Source organism: Hyaena hyaena, unplaced genomic scaffold (genome assembly GCF_003009895.1).
Source record: "Hyaena hyaena isolate Hyena2069 unplaced genomic scaffold, ASM300989v1 scaffold_120, whole genome shotgun sequence".
Taxonomy (NCBI): Eukaryota; Metazoa; Chordata; class Mammalia; order Carnivora; family Hyaenidae; genus Hyaena; species Hyaena hyaena.
The window spans coordinates 950,632-970,612 of NW_024080752.1; the positions used below are offsets into that span (position 1 = coordinate 950,632).

A 19,981-nucleotide genomic window follows, 5' to 3' on the forward strand; every position below is an offset into this window, starting at 1 on the left:
GTGTCCATCAACAGAAGAATGGATCAAGAAGATGTGGTTCATCTATACCATGGAATACTACATGGCAATGAGAAAGAATGAAATCTGGCCATGTGTAGCAACATGGATGGACCTTGAGGGTGTTATGCTGAGCAAAATAAGTCAGGCAGAGAAGGACAGATACCATATGTTTGCACATATAGGTGGATTAAAAGGAACTTAACTGAGGACCATGGGGGAGAAGAAGGGGAAAAATAGTTGGGGAGAGGGAGGGAGGCAAACCATGAGAGACTCTTGAATGCTGAGAACAAATTGAGGGCTGATGGGGGTGGGGGAGAGGGGGGAAAGGGGTGATGCGTATGGGGGAAGGCAATTGTTGGGATGAGCACTGGGTGTTATATGGAAACCAACTTGATGATAAACTGTATTAAAAAAAGGGGGGGGGTTCCTGGGTGGCTCAGTCGGTTAAGCATCTGACTTCAGCTCAGCTCATGATCTCATGGTTTGTGGGTTCGAGCCCCGCGTCGGGCTCTGTGTTGACAGCTCAGAGCCTGGAGTCTGTCTCCAGATTCTGTATCTCCCTCTCTCTCTGACCCTCCCTCACAGCTGTCTCTCTCTCTCTCAAATAAATAAATAAATAAATAAATAAAATAAAAATAAAACATTAGAAAAAAGATATACTACTTTAGAAGTATGTTGGGGGCTTATAAAATTCTACCTTAGGTGATTAAGGAAAGCCAGGACATACTTTTTTTAATTTTCATGTTTATTTTTAAGAGATAGAAAATAATGAGCAGGGGAAGGGCAGAGTGAGGGAGACACAAAATCTAAAGCAGACTCCAGGCTCTCAACTGTCAGCACAGAGCCCAATGTGGGGCTCAAACCCACAAACCATGAGATCATGACCTGGACCAAAGTCAGGCACTTAATGAAATGAGCCACCCAGTCACCTCAGGACATACTCTCCTTAATTGATTGTTGGGACCCAAGAAATTCACCTTAGGCAACTGTGGGAGGGCCAGGAAAATATAGCTTAAGATGCTACCAGGGTGCCAGAAATATTGACCTTAGGTAGTCATGGGTGCCCAGGAAACTCAACTCAGCCTTAATTCTTTGAGGCACACAGGATAAACCTTTGTGATTTTGAGATTGCCTCAAATTCTACTTTCAGAAATATGGAGGGCCCTGGAAACTATACCTTAGGTGTTTAGGGGCACCAGGAATGTGTGCCTTATGTAATTAGAGGAGCCCAGGAAACTCTCAATTAGAGAATTGTGGATGCCAGGAAAACACATCTTAGTTCATTATGAGTGGAAGCTATGAATGTCTCCCCTAGTGATTTGCGGGCCAGAAGTGTTCTCCCTTGGGTGATCTGGGGGACCTAGGACACATACCCTTAGTTGACTAAGCATGGAGGATCCTGGGCTCCCATAATCACCTCAGACAGATATCGTGAGCCTTGAGCCTTCCATAATCAACTAAGATAAAGTATCATGGACCCCCGAGATTACCCAAGGCAGAATTTCCTGGGGCCCCAAATCACTAGGGGATATATTCCTAGCCCACACATACAATCAACTATGGTATTGCTTCCGGAACACCACAATCCTCTAAGGTAGAAATATGGGCAACCCAAAAACCCCTAAGATCCAGTTTTCTGGTCTCCTCAAGTCATCTTAGATACAAATTCTAGGCTCTGCAATCACCTAGAATTTCCAGGGCCCTCAATATTTTCCAAATGTAAAAATCACTAAAGCTTAGTGTCTCATTCAGACACATAAGGTCAGGTTTTCAGGGCCCACATTGTTATCTAGGGCACATGATACTGGCCCTACACAATCTTCTCAGGTGTACTATCCTGGCCCCTCAAATTTCACTGAGGTAGATTTTGCCAGTTCCCACAGACACATAAGGTACATCTTCCTGTGCCCCACACTCACAAAAGCTAGACTTTCCTGGGCCCCCACATTCACCTACAGAAGATTCCTGGGACCACACAATCACATAAAGGTTTCCATTAATGTTTCCCATCATTGTCTAAGGTAATATTTCCTGGGCATCCAGAATCACCTGAGGTAAGTTACCTGGAAACCCAAATCAACCTAGGGAGTGTTTCTGGACCTCTACCATCACCTCAGCTAGACTTTATGGGACCCTTTGCAATCATCCAAGCTGTATTTTCCTGGGTCCCCCACAATCACTGAAGCCAGAGTTTGTTTGACCCCCTTTAATCACTTAAGGTTATAATCATTCATCCCAAAAATCATCCAAGCTCTAGTTTCCTGAGTTCCAGGACACCTAATGTAGAGATCTATGAACAATCACAACCACCTAAGTAGAGAATCCTAGGCTCCCACTATCACCAAAATCACAGTAACCTTGATATCCACAATCACCTAAGAAAACGTACCCTGGCCCCATCATCACCAAGTGGTAGAGTTCATGGACTCAACCCTCCCCACAGTTACCGAATGTAGAGTTCATGGGTAGCACAATCAGCTAAGGAGAGTTTCCTGAGTACTTACAATCATAGAAGGCATTGTTTCCTGACCCCAACAGTCAGAAAATGTAGAGATAGCTGTCCCTTACCCAACCATCCCCCACCCTTGACAATCACCTAAGATCAAGTTTCAGGAGACTCCACCATCACCTAAAGTAGATGGTTTATGCATCAACAATTATCTGAGATTGTGTTTCCCTGATGGCCAATATCAACCAACAGAGATCTTGGGGCACCCCAAATTTCCTAACAGTGTTCAGATCCCAAAGTGGGGCTTGTGTTCACCTGAAGTGGGGCTGGAGCTCACTCAAAGCAGGACTCAAATTCACAAACCATGAAACCATGACCTAAGGTGAAGTCAGATGCTTAACTGGCTGAGCCTCCCAGCCTCCCTACCTTCCATTGTTAAAGACATTGTTAAAAAAAAAAAAAAAAAAAAAAAAAAGACATTGTTCCATTGTTCTCTTAGCTTCCAATGTTGATTCCTGATCCTTTTTTTTTTTTTTCCCAGTCTGTTTTCTCTCCAGAAGCCTGTAGGATTTTCTCTTTGACCCCAGTAGTATGATACATACTATTCATCCATTGTGCTAGGCATTTAGGTGAGCCTTTCAACCTGGAAACTTATGTCCTTCAGTTCTCAAAGATTTTCTTGAATCATTTTATGGATGATATCATCCTCTCAGCTATTTCCTTGGTGGCATTTACTTTTCCAAATACAGTTGGAAAGGTCTGATTATAGACACTGTAGTTTGGCTAACCCAATGCCCACTCCCAACTTTCTTCTTCTATGGACTCCACATTTGGAATCAGAAGAGCTAAATAGTTGCTTTCCCAGGTACCCTTGGAGCTAGAAGTGGCCATGTGACAGAGTTCTGGCCAATGTGATGTTACCAAAAGTCTGTAGGAAGAGTCTGGAAAATCTTGAGCATTCCTAACATCAAGGCACAGACAATGCTAGCATGGTCCTTTCTTCCTTCTCCCTAACTGGAATATGAATTCATATGGATGAATAGATGAATATGGAGCTATAAATAGTTATCTTGAACTCATAATGAAATGCCAAAACAATTATAGATGTTATCCATAATATTTCTTTTACCAGCCAATGAACCAATTCCAGATGTATGTCTCCTGAATTTTTGTTACAGGAGAAAAATTAATCTCTATTTTTTAAGTCTCTTTTAGTTTTTCTGTTACATGCAGCCAAATTTATTCATGATAGATTCCTGCTGACTGTAGATATGTGATAAATATTTGTCTGGATGAATTTTATAGAAAGCATGAGAGACGTGAGCCTATGGATGTCAGATGTAAAAATCTCTCCTCTCCAAGGGACAAAACTGAAAAAAAAAAAGGAAAGCACTCATGTCTCTCTTGGTGTCTTTAGAACATTGTAGAAAAAGGTTAGGAAGACCAGGAGGAACTTTTCTTCAAAGTAGGCAGAGACGGGCATCTGGGTGGGTTATTAGGTTAAGCATGTGAGATCAGCTCAGGTCATAATCTCACATATATGAATTTGAGCCCCGCTTCAGGTGAGCTGGAGCCGTACTTCCAGTGAGCCGCCCTCCTCTCTCCCCTCTCTCTCTCCCCCACCCTTTGCTCACTTGTGCCCTCTCCCTCTCTCTCTCAAAAAAAGGAGGGGCAGAGAAAGATACCAGAGGAGTTTGGGGAGAATGATGAGAGCTCAATGTCATGGCAGGGAAAGAGCATGTAAAACCCCACTGCACACAAAACCAAATTTTCTCTCACAGGCTTAGAGAGCCACAGTATTTGGGTAATAGGGATGGCATTTATTAAGCATCAAGAGAGGAAAAAGACCTAAAAAGTATGGCAGAACATCACTTTATCTAAAATACATTCATATTCATTTGTGCTTCTTGACTGTTATATGTGTTGAACCAAAATAATAATTACTCTGTAATCTGTGCTCCCAAGGTAGGCCATCCAGTATTTTAACAGAGAGAAAAAGAATGGCAGAAAAAGTAAAGCTTATTTCATTCTAAAAACCAGACATTGAAGTCTTCGAGAAACAAATGCTTTTCAGCATGATTGTAATTGTATGTTTCCATTACCTAAGAAACCAAAGAGCTAAAGCAAGATAAAATGGGATTTAAAAGATATGTATGTGCCCAGAAACATTCCATTTGGCTATGAAATTGATTTCCTGCTGACAAGTCAGGTAGGGTCAGAGAAAGAGGGGCCATCATCTACGAAAGGATTCTCCTGTACCTTTAGGGACTAGAGTTTTTTCCCCCACTGGAGACAGACCATTTCTCAGAAATGAGTCTTCAGAAGTTGGCTTTACTGTGGTTTGACAGCTCTGACCACAGTTTTTACCACAGCTATTTCTATTTTTAAAGCTGCTTTCCAGTAACTGTGAGCAGACCTCAAAGTTGGCAGCTGTCCAGAAGGTTTTTGACCACAGAGTCCCTTCTGCTGAGGCCCAGGGCCTGCTCCATAAGGAGATGGAAGGCAGGGGGTGGATAAAAGAGGGGGACAAAGGATGGCAAGTGACATTGTAGGGACTGAGGCGGTGGCTACCTTGTGAGCTCAGGGCAGCTGGGTGACCTGGTGCAGCATGGGGCTTGCCAGCATCTACACTGCCTGCAGCTGGCACTCAGAAACAGTTCTGCTCTCCACCTGTGTCCCAGCACACCTCCCTCATGGGCACTAAACAGATGAGTTTGTCAGCCTGGCTCCTCTGATGAAGAAATACCTTCCTTCATAGGGGTCACGTAACCCTCCCAGGCTACTGTTTCAGAGGGTGCCCTTGTGGTGAGGCTGAGTGATGACTTACCCTAGAAGCTCTGTATATGCGGAAGCAGGAACGTTGCCTTACCTCTAGACTCACTGAATTGGTCTTCTGGGGATGCAGGTCGTCAGTTTGCCCCATCTCTGCTCCCAGAGGAGAGAATAGGGAGTTCAGAGGTACACACATCCCATGACTGCCAGTGTGGTTCCTCTGGCTTCTTCTGTTGAATAGAATTGAAATTCTCTCTCAGTCTTTGCTCTTTACTTGTTAAAGCTTGTTTTTCGACTACTTATGCATTTAACTTTATGGACAATTAGGTCTGTGCGATTTTTTACAACTTGGTCCTTTTTATACTTGAAGTTTTCAAACTCCCAACCTAAATCACAACTTATCTTTAAAGTATATTTAAAATAATAGAAGGATATATAAGTAGTTTATACTACTTCAACTCCATGTAGCCATTTTACTACAATTATGATTCTACAGCTCCTGGATAGAAACTGGCACAGCCACTTTTCATTTTTTTATTTTTAGATTTCTATTATGGACAATTCCAAAAATAAAAATTTAGAGGAAATGACATAATATATCCTCACATACCTAATACCTCCCTTATATCCTATCTCTTCACATAAGCAAATCCTAGCCTCTCTATACAAGCTCCTGAGTTCTTTGACATGAATATGCTATAGTGGTCTTCACATGTGCTTTCTTCTATGACAAGAGGTCCCAAGTTCATCCTGTACTCTTGCTGTCCCAATGGACTCAGCCACTTCCTTTAAATATATAGTATTTAAGAGTGCCTGAGTGGCTCAGTCAGTTAAGCATCTGACTTCAGCTCAGGTCATGATCTCGCAGTTTGTGAGTTCGAACCCCATGTCAGGCTCTGTGCTGACAGATCAGAGCCTGGAGCCTGCTTTGGATTCTGTGTCTGCCTCTCTGTCTGCTCCTGCCCTGCTCATGCTCTGTCTCTCTCAAAAAGAAACAAACATTAAAAATTTTAGATAGATAGATAGTATTTAGAGACCCCAATCTGGGTTCTCAGGTTGCTATTGCTACTTTGGCATTCTTTTCAGGCTCTTTTAAACATGTGGTCTCGCATAACTACACTAGGCCACACTTGGCATTGACCTCGCCTAAAATAAGAATTAAAGGACAGGAAACACAACATACCAGCCAGGCAGTGGCAGGAATCTCTCTAGGCACCACACTCTCTGCCCCCATTGGAGGAGGTCATTGAGAGAGGGTGGACTGCTTATTGAGCCATGCGCTAGACTGGGGAAATTAGAGGCTCCTCACCACCACTCACCTCTTACATCCCTTTCCCCCATTCCCCTGCCTCACCCCAGTCCTTGGGATGTGCACTCTCCTACCTTTCCCACAAAGGAAGCTATTCCAAGGATGTAGCCTTGAGAGTGCAAGGTGTTATGGAGACCATCTGGACTGTGCATATAACTGAACCCAATTAAGGCCACTGTATAAACTTTTCTGCCAGACAGAGATGTGCTCATCTTGCAGCCACACAAGACAGGCCTCACAAGTAAGTTCCCTTGCTTATTAAACTTGCCCCCTACTGACCGGGAGTGATCTGCCTCTTTCTTCAGTATCTCCTGGCACTCCATGTACAGGAGCCAGTTTGCAAACCAACGCCCCCGCCCCCATTCCCACCATAGGTTGACAGCTAAAATGCAGGATGCCCAGTTAAACCTCATTTTCAGATAAACAATGAATAAAAACCTCCTGTCCCAACTGGGAGCCAATATCCCTAGTAACAGTGTTATGGGACTCGTTTGCTTCCATGACCCTATGGTGGACATGTCCAGTTCCAAGTCATAATTCTCAGGGAACTCCCAAACCATAGCTTCCTGTCACGTCTTTCTAATTCACTCACTCTCCTCACTGCCCAGATACACTGGGCCAGTTTTACCACAAGCAATGTTGCCTAGTAACACAGCCGACATCCCACTCTTAGCAGATTCCCAGGAGAACAGAGCTACAGAAAGTAAACTCCATGGAGAATGAGAAATAACTTTAAGATTTTATTAAGTAACCTCTACACTTAACGTGGTCCTCGAACTTACAACCCCAAGATCAAGAGTTGCATGCTGTACCAACAGAGCCAGCCAGGTTCCCTAAGAAATATTTTTTTAGCCCTTTATATATACAGTGTAGGACAATATACAGATAGACAGATAATAGATGACAGATGACAGATAGTGTAAAGACTCAGTTTTCCCCCTATGGAGAGAAAACCCAGTTCTTCCTTACTATATCTTTCTCTCCTTGAGTCTTCATTACTACTCACACCAAACACTTCACTCCTGACACTTCCGCATACCATGCAATTCTCTGCAACACAAACTGGGTGTCACACAATTCAACTCAATTCTGACACGATCTACTTGATGACAGTGTCAGATCCCACAGGTAAGGGCTCCATCCCATAAGATTGTCTTCCCATCCCATACACACACACATACACACACACACTTCAATGCCAGTCACAAGACCAAGTTGGTTATCACCTCCTGACCAACCTATAAATGGGCTGGTTCCAATAAGATCAGAGGTTCGAATGACCCCCTATTTGGATTCGATTCATGTGCTGCACCATCTCAGAGAAACATTTTACTTACTAGATTACTGGTTTATCATGAAAGAATGTAACTCAGGCACTGCCAGATGGAAGAGACACTAATGCTGTACTGGAGAAGGGGTGGGGAGCTTCTGTGTCCTCTTGGAATGCTCCTTCCCTCCACCTCTCCACATAGTGGAGATCCCCATTCTTTTGGGGTTTAATGGAGGCTTCCTTACATAGGCACAATTGATTAAATCACTGGTCACTGGCGATTAATTCAATATCCAGCCTCTCTCCCCTCTCCTGAGGTCAGGGGGGTGGGCCTGAAAGTTCTAACCCCCTTATCACATGGTTGGTTCCCCCGGGTCCCATCCTTTGGTCTTCATGACTTATGGGGGTCCAAAAGTCATCCCTTTAACATAACATGACATTAAAAGACACCTTTAACCCTCTCATCGCTTAGGAAATCTCAAGAGCTCTAGAAGCTCTTTGCCAGAAATGGGGACAAAGACCCAATAGCTATTTCTTATAAAACACAGCATCAAAGAGAGACAGCAAGAGAGATAATGCATAAATAGAGATTGATATGGATAAAGATGGATAAATAAAACACATTATGGGTTTATAGTGATACTTCCAATTTCAACACAGGATTATAAGTCTGTTATTTAACTATATTGATGTTTATTTCTACCTTCTTTCTCTCATGCTCTGTTATTTTCAAGAAAAGTCGAAAATCGAGATTTTTTATGTGAAATTTTCTGATTTCTTCCCAAGTCTTACAAATGTGTTTGGAAGTTGTATCCAAACCTCTCTGTAAAAACAGAAAATTAAGGGAATTGACCTAACTGAAGATTTGACTCAGGAAACCCGTGAGGGTGTGTCCAAGTTCATGGCCGCTTCCACAACCAGAAGCACACCTGTGGCTTAGGAAGGACAATTCTCCCACCAGCCTACGCACCATTCAATTCCCAGTGGCTTAAGAGGACACTCCTGGAGCTACAGCCTGATGCTACTTCACTTTTCCTCCCTCATTTTTAAAAAGGAGAGAACAGAAAGAGTAGCCAAGATGGCAGAACAGCATGGAAGTCTTTTTTCTGTCTCGCTACATGAAATGCAGCCAGATCAACATTAAACCATCCTGCACACTTAGAAAACAGATTTGAGGATTAACAAAATAATTTGCACAACCTGAACCACAGACTCAGCCAGTACATGGCACAGAGAGGTGAACTGGGGGAGAGAGGAGCTATGGAAGGCAGGGAGCTTTTTCTGCTTGCTGAGAGGAGGTGGAGGGGGTGGTGGTGAATATGGGAAAAGCACCCCCCACAAAAGGAGATGGAGAGAAAGTGGAAAAAGTGGAAATAGCCTCAGGGACTGAACTAAAAAGGGAGAAAGGAGAGGGTTTAAATTCTATTTAAGACTCTATAAACAAGGGAAGCACAGAGTTTGAAACTCCACAGCTCAAATACCTAGTGGTGCTCTGGTGGGAAGGGCAAATTCCCAGGAGAAGAGTGGGTCCAGGAGGTCATCGGACCACGCATGATTTTCCATAATCTTGGAAATGCTGCTGCTACATGAACGCGTGAACTTTTTCTGGAATGGTCTGGCACCCAGCCACAAGTCTCTGGACATCAGCAGCGGCAAGATCCCATGAACTTTCCTTGGTGCAGCCAGCACCTGGCCATTGCTTGGTGAGACCGTCCTCCAGAGGATCTGAGTGGGTCAAAACCACAGTCCCTCAGAAGTGAGGGGTCGGGAAACACAGATGCATCTCAGATAAAATTCAGGAGGGAGGTGCCACCTGGCAACCTGACAGCATGGTCATGGACAGTGTAAAGGCAGGGAGTGGACCGAAACCAGACACAAAGGACAAGTGTGTGATTCCTGGTCAGAGAGACCACAGAGTACTGATACTAGACTGGGTGATGACATTTTCACCCCACCTGGGCATGTCCATACACACCTACAGGTCCCACAACAATCCACCCCAGTAAGCTAAGCATCGCCATCTAGTGGAGAACAGAGCTGTTACACTAAGCCCCACCAACTGGGTTTGACATCTAGGGGAAAACGATGTAATATCAATCCTTTTTCAGTCTGTTCACTGGCCCATCTATTCAATTTTTGTTTTTCTTTCTTTTTCTTTCTTTTTCGTTTCTTTTATTTTATTTGAATACGGAAAGATTTAAAAAATATTTTTATTTACAATTTTATTAAAAATATTCTTTATTTTTTGACAAACTTTTTTACTTTTTTAAATAAATTTTTCAAATTCTATTTTACTTACATCATTTCAAGTTATTCTAATTCATCATATTCTTTTTAATTTTCAAAAATTTTTCCTTTCTTTCCCCCTCTTTTTTTTTCTAATCAATCAAGCTCCTTTCAATAACCAGACCAAAACATAGGTAGGATCTAGCATAACTTATTTGATTGTGTGTGTGTGTATATGTGTGTGTGTGTGTGTATGTGTGTGTGTGTGTGTGTGTGTTGTGTTGTTTTTAATTCTTTAATTTTAATTTTTCCCACGTTTTCTCTAGTCAATCAAGCACCTTTCAGTAACCAGACCAAAACACACCTAGGATCTAGCATCACTTATTTGATTTTCTGTGTGTGTGTTGTTTTCAGTTTTTTAATTTAAATTTTTTTTCCTTATTAATTCCTTTTCTTCCTTCAAAGTGAAAAAACAAAGGAATTAACCCCTAAAGGAAAAGCAGGAAGAAACAACAGCCAGGGACTTAACCAACACAGATACAAGCAAGATGTCTGAACTAGAATTTAGAATCACAATAATAAGAATACTAGCTGGGGTCAAAAATAGATTAGAATCCCTCTCTATGGAGATAAAAGAAGTAAAAGCTAATCGGATGAAATAAAAAATGCTGTAACTGAGCTGCAATCTCAAATGGATGCCATAGCAGCAAGAAAGGATGAAACAGACCAGCGAATCAGCAATATAGAGGATAAACTTATGGAGAATTATGAAACCAAAAAAAAAAAAAAAAAAAAGAGGGAGACTAAGGCAAAAGAGCAAGATTTGAGAATAAGAGAAATCAGTAACTCATTAAAAAGGAACAATATCAGAATCATAGGTGTCCTAGAAGATGGAAAGAGAGAAAAAGGGGTAGAAGGGTTATGTGAGCAAATCATAGTGGAAAACTTTCTTAACCTGGGAAAAGACATAGACATCAAAATCCAGGAAGCACAGGACTCTCAGAAGATTCAACAAAAACTGACCATCAAAAAGGCATATCAAAATTAAATTCACAAAATGCTCAGGCAAGGAAAGTATCATGAAAGTAGCAAGAAGAAAAGAGTCCCTAACTTACAAAGGAAGACAGATCAGGTTTACAGCAGACTTATCCACAGAAATGTGGCAGTCTGAAAGGAGTGGCAGGATATATTCAATGTGCTGAATCAGAAAAAAATATGCAGCCAAGAATTCTTTATCTAGCAAGGCTGTCATTCAAAATAGAAGGAGAGATAAAACGTTTCCCAGACAAACAAAAATTAAATCGTTTGTGACCACTAAACTAGCTCTGAAAGAAATTTTAAGGGGGACTCTCTGAGGAGAGAAAAGATGAGGGGGAAAGGCCAAAAGTAACAAAGACTAGAAAAGATCAGAAACCACCACCAGAAACTGCAACTCTACAAGAAACATAATGGGAATAAATTCGTATCTTTCAGTACTCACTCTAAACATCAACGGACTAACTAAATGCTTCAATCAAAAGACATAGGGTAACAGATTGGATAAAAAAATAAGACCCATGTATATGCTGTTTACAAGAGACCCACTTTAGACCTAAAGACACCTTCAGATTGAAAGTAAGGGGATGGAGAACCGTCTATCATGCTAATGGTCAACAAAAGAAAGCCAGAGTAGCCATACTTATATCAGACAATCTAGACTTTATAAAATAAAGACTGTATCAAGAAATGAAGAAGGGCATTATATCATATTTAAGGGGTCTATCCTCCAAGAAGACCTAACAATTATAAACATTTATGCTCCAAAAGTGGAAACACCCAAATGTATAAATCAATTTATCACAAACATAAAGAAATTCATTGATAATAATACCAAAATAGTAGGAGACTTCCACACCCCATATATAGCAATGGACAGATCATCTAAATAGAAAATCAACAAGGAAATCATGGCTTTGAATGATACACTGGACCAGATATATTCAGAACATATTATCCTAAAGCAGCAGAATATACATTCTTCTCTAGTGCACATGGAATGTTCTCCAGAATAGGTCACATACTAGGACACATATCAGCCCTCAACAAGTACCGAAAGATGGAGATCATATCATGCATATTTTTAAGTCACAATGCTATGAAGCTTGAAATCAACCACAAGAAAAAAAAATGGAAGAGTAACAAATAGTTGGAGACTAAAGAACATCCTGCTAAAGAAAGAATGAGCTAACCAAGAAGTTAAGGAAGAAATTAAAAAGTAGATGTAAGACAATGGAAATGATGACACCACATCCCCTTACTGGGACACAGTAAAGGCAGTCATAAGAGTGAAATATACAGCAATCCAGGCCTTTCTACAGAAGAGAGAAATGTCTCGGATACACAACCTAATCTTACACCTCAAAGAGCTGGAAAAAGTACAACAAATAAAACCCAAAACCAGCAGAGACAAGAAATAATGAAGATTAGAGCAGAAATCAATGCTATTGAAACCAAAAAACAAACAAAAAACAGGAGAACAGATCAATGAAATAAGAAGCTGGTTCTTTCAAAGATTTAACAAAATTGATAAATCACTAACCAGTTTGATCAAAAAGAAAAGGGAAAGGAACAAAATAAATAAAATCAAGAATGAAAGAGGGGAGATCACAACCAAAGCAGCAGAAATAAAAACAATAAGAGAATATTATGCACAATTATATCCCAATAAAATGGGCAATCTGGAAGAAATGGACAAATTTCCAGAACCATATGACTATAAAAACTGAAAAATAAAGAAATAGAATTTGAACAGACCCATAGCCAGTAAAGAAATCAAATTAGTAATCAAAAATCTCCCAAAAAAACAAGGGTTCAGGGTCAGATGGCTTTCTAGGGGAATTCTACCAAACATTTAAGGAAGAGTTAACACCTATTCTCTTGAAACTGTTCCAAAAAATAGAAATGGAAGGAAAACTTTGAAACTCTTTCTATGAAGCCAGCATTACCTTGATTCCAAAACCAGACAAAGACCCCACTAAAAAGGAAAACTATAGACCAATTTCCCTGATGAACATGGATGCAAAAATATTCAACAAGATATTAGCCAACTGGATCCAACAATACATTGCAAAAATTATTCACCATGACCAAGTGGGATTTACATCTGGGATGCAGGGCTGGTTCAATATACACAAAACAATCAATGTGATTCATCACATCACTAAAAGAAAGGACAAGAACCACATGATCCTCTCAATAGCTGCAGAGAAAGCATTTGATGAAATATAGCATCCTTTCTTGATTAAAATCCTTAAAAAAGTAGGGATAGAAGGAGCATACCTCAAGATCGTAAGAGCCGTATATGAAAGACCCAATGCTAACGTCATCTTCAATGGGGAAAAACTGAGAGCTTTCCCCCTAAGGTCAGGAACCAGACAGGGACGTCCACTCTTGCCACTGTTATTCAACATAGATTGAAAGTCTTAGCCTCAGACAACACAAAGAAATAAAAGGCATCCAAACTGGCCAGGAGGAGGTCAAACTTTCACTCTTCACAGATGACATGATACTCTATATGGAAAACCCAAAAGATTCCACCAAAAACTGCTAGACCTGATCCGTGAATTCAACCAAGTCACAGGATATAAAATCAATGCACAGAAATCAGTTGCATTCCTATATAAAAATGAAGCAACAGAAAGAGAAATCAAGAAATCAATCCCAATTACAATTGCACCTAAAACCATAAAATACCTAGGAAAAAAAATCTAACCAAAAAGGTGAGAAATCTATACACTGAGAACTGTAGAAAGCTTATTAAAGAAATTGAAGAAGACACACAAAAAAAGGAAAAATATTACATGTTCCTGGATAGGAAGAACAAATTGTTAAAATTCAATACTACCCAAAGCAACCTACACATTCAATGCAATCTCTATCAGAATAACACCAGCATTCTTCACAGAGCTAGAACAAACAATCCTAAAATTTGTATGGAACCAGAAAAGATCCCGAATAGCCAAAGCAATCTTGAAAAAGAAAACCAAAGCTGAAGGCATCACAATCCCTGACTTCAAGCGGTATTACAAAGCTGTAATCATCAAGACAGTATGGTCCTGGCACAAAAACAGACACTTAGATCAATGGAACAGAACAGAGAACCCAGAAATGGACCCACAAACGAATGGCCAACTCACCTTTGACAAAGCAGGAAAGAATGTGCAGTGGAATAAAGACAGTGTCTTCAGCAACTGGTGCTGGGAAAACTGGACAGCAACATGCAGAAAAATGAACCTGGACCACTTTCTTACACAATACACAAAAATAAACTCAAAATGGATGAAAGACCTAAACTTAAGACAGGAAGCTATCAAAATCCTGGAGGAAAAAGCAGGCAAGAACCTCCTTGACCTTGGCTGCAGCAACTTCTTACTCAACACATCTCTGAAGGCAAGGGAAACAAAAGCAAAAATAAACTATTGATACGTCATCAAAATAAAAAGCTTCTGCACAACAAAGGAAACAATCAGCAAAACTAAAAGGCAACCGACGGAATGGGAGAAGATATTTGCAAATGACATATCAGATAAAGGGTTAGTATCTAAATCTATAAAGAGCTTACCAGACTCAACACCCAAAAAACATTCCAGTGAAGAAATGGACAAAAAACATGAATAGACACTTCTCCAAAGAAGACATCCAGATGGCCAACTGGGATATGAAACAATGCTCAACATCACCCATCATCAGAGATACACAAATCAAAAGCACAATGAGAAACCACCTCATTCCTGTCAGAATGGCTGACATTAACAACTCAGGCAACAAGAGATGTTGGCGAGGATGCAGGGATACAGGTGTGCTGTTTCGAAGGGACACATGCACCACACTGTTTCTAGCAGCACTATTAACAATAGCCATAGTATGGAAAGGGCCCAAATGTCCATCGATGGAAGAATGGATAAAGAAGATGTGGTATATATGTACAATGGAGTATTATTTGGCAATCAAAAAGAATGAAATCTTGCCGTTCGCAACTACATGGATGGAACTAGAGGGTGTCATGCTAAGCGAAATTAGCCAGTCAGAGAAAGACAAACATCATAGGACTTCACTCATATGAAGACCGTAAGATACAAAACAGATGAACATAAGGGAAGGGAAGCAAAAATAATATAAAAACAGGGAGGGGGACAAAAACATAAGAGACTCTTAAATATGGAGAACAGGGGGTGCTGGAGGGGTTGTGGGAGGGGGCGTGGGCTAAATGGGTAAGGGACATTAAGGACTCTACTCCTGAAATCACTGTTGCACTATATGCTAACTTGGATGTAAATTTAAAGAATAAATTTTTAAAAAGCAGGGATGCGTTGAAGACACAAAATAAGAGCAGGATAAGAGGGACACAAAGAAGGCATAAGGTTTAGCCACACTGATAGCCAGAGGAATATATCTATGTACAAAAGAGAGGAGTACATCTATGACCTCACCTATTAAATTTATATTCTAACACCCATATTATATATGTATACTCAGGTAGATTCTTTACATAACTCATATATTAAAAAGGAAAACGCTACAAAAACAAAATGTCAACAGTGGCTGTCTGTGGAGACGATGGGATTGTGGTAGTGATTTTTTATATTATCTTTTTTTATAGTTTCCGGTATCTGCTAACATGAGCAGGCCCAGTTTCATCGTCAAGAATAAAACAATATATGATATTATATGTTTTAAAAAGCACAGCTCATCTACCCATTCACCCCAGGAAGGATTTTCTGAAGGGAGCAAGGTGTGGTTTAAAGGTGGTGAGGGGTCTTCCACCACAGCAACTTCTTACTTGACACATCCCCAAAGGCAAGGGAATCAAGAGCAAAAGTAAACTATTGGGACCTCATCAAGATTAAAAGCTTCTGCACAGCAAAGGAAACAACCCACAAAACTAATAGGCAACCAACGGAATGGGAAAAGACAGTTGCAAATGACATATCAGATAAAGGGTTAATATCCAGAATCTATAAGGAACTCACCAAACTCCACACCCGAAAAACAAACAACCCAGTGAAGAAATGGGCAGAAGATATGAACAGACACTTCTCCAAAGAGGACATCCAGATGCCCAACAGACACATGAAACGATGCTCAGCATCCCTCCTCATCAGGGAAATACAAATCAAAACCACAGAGATTCCACCTCACGCCGGTCAGAGTGGCTAAAATGAGCAAAGCAGAGGACTCTAGATGCTGGCGAGGATGTGGAGAAACGGGCACCCTCCTACACTGTTGGTGGGAATGTAAACTGGTAAAGCCCCTCTGGAAAACAGTGTGGAGGTTCCTCAGGAAACTAACAATAGAACTCCCCTATGACCCAGCAATAGCACTGCTAGAAATTTACCCCAGGGATGCAGAAATGCTGATGCACAGGAGCACATGTACCCCAGTGTTCATGGCAGCACTCTCAACAATAGCTAAAACATGGAAAGAGCCTAAGTGTCCATCAATGGACGAATGGATCAAGAAGATGTGGTTTATCTATACCATGGAATACTACATGGCAATGAGAAACAATGAAATCTGGCCATGTGTAGCAACATGGATGGACCTTGAGGGTGTTATGCTGAGCGAAATAAGTCAGGCAGAGAAGGACAAATATCATATGTTTGCACGTATAGGAGGATTAGGAGGAACTTGACGGAGGACCATGGGGGAGAAGAAGGGGAGAAATAATGGGGGAGAGGGAGAGAGGCAAACCATGAGAGACTCTTGAATGCTGAGAACAAACTGAGGACTCATGGTGTGGGGGGGAAGGGGGGAGATGGGCATGGAGGAGGGCACTTGTGGGGATGAGCACTGGGTGTTATATGGAAACCAGCTTGACAATAAACTATTTGTAAAACAAACAAACATAAAAAAAATAAAGGTGGTGAGGGGTCTGACCTTTCTGAAGAGACAACGTTTTTCCACAAGAGGGCGCCTGACCTTCAAGTACAGAGCAAGCGGAGTCCTGAGCTGGGGTCGGATTTTAAGGAAGCCGCGTGGAAAGCTGTATCGTGCATATTTCCACCTCCACGCCTAGGAACCGCGCACACAGTGCTTCAAAAGCTTCTGGCACTCTAAGGCCTGCCTCCTCGGTCACTAATAACTTACAGTCTGCTTTCCCTGAAATCAGTACGTACAGGTTAGCAAGACTTGGGCTCAGCAAGTGCAAGTGGGAAGAGCACGCTCCTTGCCCTGGGGGAGTTACTAACCAAATGTAGGCGTGCTGACGCCACTGACCCCATCATTGTCCCTGCACGCCCACACAGTGACCTACCTCAGGGGCTAAGCGTTCCGGCGGGGGAGGTTAACGTCTGAGCTGATCCAGAGAGGGAAGGCTTGCTCTGCTCTAGCCCAGAGCGGCGCACAGAAGGAAGGCTCCACTTGAGATAACTACCCAGTAACCGCACCACCCTGCCCCTCACTCCGTAACACCTGGGGGTTGAGGTCCGTTGAGGCATTAGCGGGGGAAGAATAGCTGCATTGTGTCCTGGATCCTGCGCCTGCCCCTGTCAGTAAGTTGCCCTGAAAAAAACTCGGTGTAAATGGCACGGAGTGGCTGGTATTGTTTTTCACTCTCAACGTGTCTTCTCAGTCGAGGGTACTTTACATCAAACCAGAGAGCAAGAACTCAGTTCCGTTTTCCCGGGAGCAATTGCTGGGAGAGAAAAGGAAGACTGATTGGAGAGCAAGGGAGGATCTGACAGAGATCAATCAGTGCGGAAGGGAATGTGAATCAGCGGGGTGCTCTCCCATGCTGGAAATACAGGTGCAGAGAGATGGAAAGAGTCCCCAAGGGGGTGAGGGGGCAGGTGGAGAGGGCAAGAGAAGCAGAGGCACGGGTAACGCTGTGAAAAGCCTCTGACCTGGAGGGTACCAGAGATTTTGCAACCTTATGACACACCGCCCCCCCCCACACACAGTTATCAGAAATTGTACTCCTGACCCCAATCTCTTAGCAAACCTGACCTCCATGAAACCAAAGAGCAAAGAGACCGTCCGTAGCTCAAGGCGCTGACGCAGTCCGTCTGTTGCGGCCTGCCAATTTGGCTTGCAGGTGTTTACTTACCTGGTCAGCAGGAAGCTGGATGCCTCCCCCCACTTCCATCGCCAAGGCTTGCTTTCCAGCTTGCTCAGAAACTGAGTGCTGCAGCCCGGCCCCGGAAGACAGAGACGAAGAGGAACTGTGCCTTCCTCGCCCCAGCGAGCGTGTGATGGGAAGGAGAAAAGAGAAAAGGCCCACCCAGCGCAACCCGGTGGTCTCGGAAGGCTTCCTGGCTGAGATGATACTTGAGCTAGTGGGCAAGGACAGAGGGGAGTTTGAGAGGAGGAAAGGCTTGCAGGCTGAGGGAACCGCATAGCGGTGAGAGAGCATGTGGCCTGTGTCCCTCCCTACAAGCAGCTGGGCATGGCTGAAGCCTGGGGGCCAACACCTGAAAGTGGTGAGAGGCAATGAGGGAGCGGAGGCTGCTTTATCCGGAGGGCGCTGGGAAGCCTTGAGGGTTTTAAACAGTCTACCTGACCATTGACAGTTTGCAAAAGTCACTGCTGAGCTTTGTGTTGCCAAATCCACTGGGCACTTTTGAGCCTGCATTTTCCGAGAACTCTCTCTGTGGTATTTGGTGCTGCTGCCTTCTCCCTCCACCCTGGAGCAGTCTCCTGCCTTCTCAGTCACCAAGTTCTCCTTATTTCCCATCTGTCTCTCTAGTCACTTTTTCCAGCTCCCACGCTGGCTGCTCCTCTGAGGGTCTGGCCTCTGAGAGGTGTTTGGCAAGGCCCTGCTCACTTCATTCTCCCCATCGGCTCTTGCTCTCAACCACCCCATTATTCCCCTGGCATCACACACCCCTACATGACAGTATCAGGGGAGAGGTGAGGATCCAGAGTCCAGGGTCATAGCTCCAGTGTCATAGCTCAGTGAGCATATTCCTGCCGAGTCATGAGCAATTGTGGGATGAGTCAGGGCAGAGAGGTCAGAATGAGGAGTTCAGGGATAAGCAGAGGCATGTATTAGAGAAGGAGAGAGCTGCTGATTAGTATAGTCAGTGTCCGGGATCTGAAAGAAAGCAGAGAACAGGGCTCTCACTATTCCCAAGTGCGAAGGGAGTGGTGGACACTGATGTGCATTAAAAGACCAAGTAGGGGTTCTGAGAAGAATGTGAACGCAGGAAGGTGCAGGAAAGAGGTAGGCCCAACAGGGCTGGCTGACTCCAAAGTCCAGGAAGTCGCTGGAGACAGGGATCCAGGCCACAAGAGCAAGACCAGCATACTAAGTGGTGGCCTCTTGCCGGCTGCCTTGTGGGCAGGCAGGCATCCAAGGGCGTGCTCTCAGCCTTGGGGACAAAGGCTCAAGGGTGTTGGTGGGCCCTGTGTGCATTCCAGACCACACTGACACATTCATGGTGAGGCAGGGAAGTCATGAGCTATTCCTGATCATTCCGTTTTCCAACCTCACATGCCCATAGGACAGAGAATTTCTCAAGGCTCCGACGTTACAGCCATTGAAAAAACAGGTTTGTTTTGGGCTTCATCAAGACTAAAGTTGCAGTTGAGATCCAAAATGTTCTAAAGAAGTTTTTGTGGCATTTGCAATTGGGTAGACTATTCAGTATATGGTGTTAGGGCAATTGGCTTTCTATTTAGAAAAAAGTAAGAGTCCCACCTTAACATCACACACAAAAATAAATCTGATAATTAGTAATTAATTTTAAAGTTTCTTTCTTTATGGGGTGGGGGGGGCAGAGAGAGAGGGAGAGATATAATCCTGAGGAGGCTCCATGATCACTGTGGAGCCTAACACAGGGCTCGGTCCCAGGGCTCCGTCCCATGAACCATGAGATCATGACCTGAGCCAAAATGTAGAGGCTGACTCTCAACCAGCTGAGTCACCCAGGTGCCCCAGTAATTTATTTTAAAACTTCCCATAAAGAAAAGCTTAGCC

General features: G+C 42.8%; 1 long non-coding RNA gene across 1 annotated transcript in view; it reads right to left on the minus strand.

Moving 5' to 3' along the window:
* The window catches only part of LOC120235015, a 33,408-nt gene extending 15,205 nt beyond the window's left edge, over positions 1–18,203 (minus strand). Inside the window, exons 1-2 of the long non-coding RNA XR_005529274.1 lie at positions 18,110–18,203; positions 5,319–5,451 (exon numbers count right to left, since the gene is read on the minus strand). This is a non-coding gene — a long non-coding RNA (uncharacterized LOC120235015). The remainder of the gene's footprint in view (positions 1–5,318; positions 5,452–18,109) is intronic.
* Positions 18,204–19,981: the final 1,778 nt, after the last annotated feature.